The sequence below is a fragment of the Tiliqua scincoides genome, chromosome 2 (assembly GCF_035046505.1).
Source record: "Tiliqua scincoides isolate rTilSci1 chromosome 2, rTilSci1.hap2, whole genome shotgun sequence".
Taxonomy (NCBI): Eukaryota; Metazoa; Chordata; class Lepidosauria; order Squamata; family Scincidae; genus Tiliqua; species Tiliqua scincoides.
The window spans coordinates 232489219-232493167 of record NC_089822.1 but is presented as its reverse complement, the minus strand read 5'-3'; the positions used below and the strand labels follow the sequence as shown (position 1 = coordinate 232493167).

Sequence of the window (3949 nt, the reverse complement as noted above, 5' to 3'; positions counted from 1 at the left end):
TTGTTCCCTTACTTCAGAGCTGCATTGCCCTTATGTCAGTGCTGGAAAGGACTGTGCCCTAAGTTATTCCCAATTTAGAAGGTCACTCTGTCCTGAACATTTCATGCCCCAACATCCTCCCTTGACTCCAATTCTGGAAAACCCTTGAGCCTACTGAGGCCTTGGTCATAAGCATGTTTTTCACAAAAACTATTCTGTCACACAAGCAGGCTGAAGCCATAGGCTGAAGCCATGATACAAGGCTTTTATTTTATGCCTGCATATATACCTATATGGTTAAGTTCATTCCTGGTCCTTTAGATGGGCCCAGATAGCTTCCATTAGATTAATGGATTCCACACTCCATTAGAGTGTAAGCATATGAAAACAACTGAAAACCATGGATTTTTCCAACACCTTCCTCTAGCACAGGCCCTAATTAGCAAAGAGCACAACCATGGCATGCATCACCCTGCTTAACCACTGACTGACAGGGAAACAATGAATGAGGGTCATGTTGGTCTTCCTAGGGCGCAATCCTAAGCAACTTTCCAGCACTGACCTAGCCACAATGCAGCTCCAAGATAAGGTAACAAACATGTCCTTGCCTTGAGGAGGCCCCCTTGACTGCCTCCCCACTGCAGGATGCAGTGCACACTGCATTGGCACAGCTATGTCAGTGCTGGAACATTGGTTAGGATTGCACCCATAGTGACCAATCCTTTGGCCAGTGACAATTACAAGCAAGCATGGGGTTACTCCAGGGACCTTTCAGTGGTGTCGTACTAGTTGTGTGTGTTTTTATAAGATACGCTATTGATCTGGTTGGCAACCTTCAGTCTTGAAAGACTATGGTATAAGCCTACAGCACCCGGTATTCCCAAGTGGTCTCCCATCCAAGTACTAACCAGGCCTAACCCTGCTTAGCTTCCAAGATCAGATGAGATTGGGTATGTGCAGGGTAACAGGTGTATTTGATTCTGTTCCCACACAAAAATATTGTGTGCTAAACCATGAGGTAACCCTATTTATAGAATATAAAGAAAGAGAACTTAACTGTGCTTTTGGCAGCGTGGAACAGAGTGACGGTTATGCACCACATCTATTTAAAGAAATGCCACTCCATTCTCCACACTATAGTATATGCTGTTCTCTCAGACTATAACATTTCTGTGAACTAAAAAATAATTGTTAGCTTCAGAAAGTAATTTTGTTGACATTTGATTTGTTTGTGCTCCCTTCATTTTGGGATGCCGAAAGTATTTGACCGCTAATATGCATTTTTTCTGACATGGGAGGTATATCTCTTAAAACAAATGCACACATCCATAAATAAAGCCAGGCAAATTAAGTTACCATCAAGCCATCAAATCAGAGATGCTATATTTTCTGAACATAATAACATTGTGGCTTGCAAATTATCTCTCTCTTCCACCTGTTCTCGCATCTTTATAGCTTGGCTATCTGCTTTACTATGATTGCTAAATACAAAATAAACAGATGGGGCTGAGAAATATCCAAAATAAAAATAAAAAAGCTAGGGGGAGGGAAACGAACAAAATCTGCCTGGGGGATTTTCAACAGTGTGAGGCTCCTTCCTCTATCTTTTTTAAGTATATATGTTCTCCTTTTTAAAAAAAAAAAATTTTTTTAATTGAAACAATACATTTTAGTTTATAGTCCATCATAAGTTTGGGGTCTTCAGTTTCTATTAAGAACTTGCAGGTCTATGTTCCTTGGTTGTTTATCTTGTTTGTTTTTCTAATCTGACAAATGAAAGATCAATATTGGTATTTGGAACCTATATTAAAATGTGCAAAAACCCTTCCAGTGTGGGAGATTCTATAGATTCCTTGTGACCACAATGAAGAACTTCAGCAGCAGTAATCTCATTAATGGGATTGCTTTTCAAATAAAGGCCAGTTCCATTGATACATGACAAAGATAAATTATGCCTCCACTAGGCCTATACCTTGCAGTGTGTGCTTGCCCTTTATGTGTTGACTTCCACTTAAAACAAGCCTAGCTAAACATGTTTTTTTTCCTCGCAGACGTCCCATGACACACTAGCTTATTATCTTAAGGAAAAAGGCTCTTCGCCTATTCTTGTCACTGTTTACAGACTCTGCAGAAGAGGTGACCTTACATATAACCTTTAAAGATGCTGATTGGTTTATCTGTCTTCCCCGTCTATCAGTGGAGGTTGAAAAAGGAGCAAAACAAAAGTCCTCAGTAAGAATCTAGAACCACAGCTCTAGACTACCTAATGAGAGCTAAGCAACTACTACCAAACAACTGGTCTCCTTTATGAGCCCTCCCAAGTCAGGGCTGGCCCCAGACGTCTGGGTGCCTGAGAAGGCAAGCCAAATGCCACCCCTCTATCCATGGTGATATGCCAGCCTCTTACTCCCTAGGTTAAGAAAGGAAGAAGGAGGTAGATCAGAAAGGGAATTGTGGAGGAGAGGAGAGTGCAATGGTAGAGGCCACAATTCTCCTCTCTTCTACATTTTCTTGTCTGATACATTCCCCTCTTCCTTTAATTCAGGAGGAGGCACACTAGAGGTAAGTATGCAGACAGAGGTGGGTGCACCCCATCAATTGCTATCTGAATCAATTGCTTCACTTGGCCTCATGGATATGCCAGTCCAGCTCTATTCAGTTTTCATGTATCTTGATTGCACCAGGATCTGGTGTGTTAATCCACCTTGTGCTCTGCCTATTCTTTTATTGACCCAGAGCCCAATCCTGAGCTCAACACGCCGGCTTACTGCCAGCGCACACTGTGGCCTTACACTGCCTTAACACCGGGCGAACGCCCATGCCAGCCCAGCACTGGCTGGCACTGAGCTAGCACCTGGCAGATTCCCAGCCTCCGCTGCTTGGCGGTCGCACAGACCGCCAAGCCGCAGAGAGGAAAGCAGGGGAGGAGGCATTCCGAGGAGGGGGGACGGACGGAGGGTGGGAAGAGGGCAGGGGGGAGGCATACGGGGGGAGCAGGGAGGGAGGGAGGTGGGACCAGATCCAGAGCCTTTGCTTCAGGCTCAGTGCCTGACATGAAGGCTCTTACTTCACCGCCAACCTTTCGGTTGGCAGTGAATTGAGTAACCCCATTGCGAGGCTACTCCCTTTACCCATGGGAAGGGGACAGAAATCCCCTTCTCCCGAAGTGCCACCCACAACTGCCATGGGAGCACAGGATGCAGCAGCAGCCGTTTTCAGCGCCACTGCAGCCGCTTGCCATGGGAGCTCCGGATTGGGCTCTGTACCACTTCAGACTACATGAGATGGATGTCAGTTTGAATTTTTCTCCCATGTAAGCTGCCGTGTAAATTTTGTAAGCCACCTTGAACTTTAGGAAAGGCGGGAAACAGATCAACAAATAAATAAATAAATAAATGTACAGTGTCAATATTGAGTAAATGTATTTTAAACTAAAAGAGTTATTTCATAATGCACCTCAAGGAGAAAGGTTCTAAACTCCTGCTAGTTTTCTGATTGCAGAACATTCAAAAATGTGATTCCACTGTCTGGTCTGAAATTATAGAATCCATTCCACCATTTCAGGACTCTTCCACCTCATTGCCACCACATTGGGCTTCTTGTGCAGACTGGGCCATAACAGACCTCATTTGAGGTAAACATTCCAATGGGATACAAGGAGAATTTGCTATGACAAAGGCAGCAATCCTATAAGTAGTTCCTTTTAAGTAAACCCCACTAAATACAGTGTAAGTTACTTCTGAGTAAACATGCATCAGATCAGTTGTCTCATAATGCATAAAAGTATTTTTTTTTAATATATACTTTATTAGCTGGTCACTTCCATGAAAGATTTTGCTAAAAATACTAATAATAACCACAACTACAAAACAGCTGAATAGCAATTAGTATTTTTTACAAATTGCTATAAAAAAATTTACTACAATAATCTATGAGAGTCAGATGAAATGGAGATTTGATAGTATTATTC

The 3949-nt window shown here is 42.8% G+C and overlaps 1 pseudogene; it reads right to left on the bottom strand.

Annotated features, from left to right (window-relative positions):
* Window positions 1-838: 838 nt before the first annotated feature.
* On the bottom strand, window positions 839-957 carry LOC136643049 (5S ribosomal RNA; annotated as a pseudogene).
* Window positions 958-3949: the final 2992 nt, after the last annotated feature.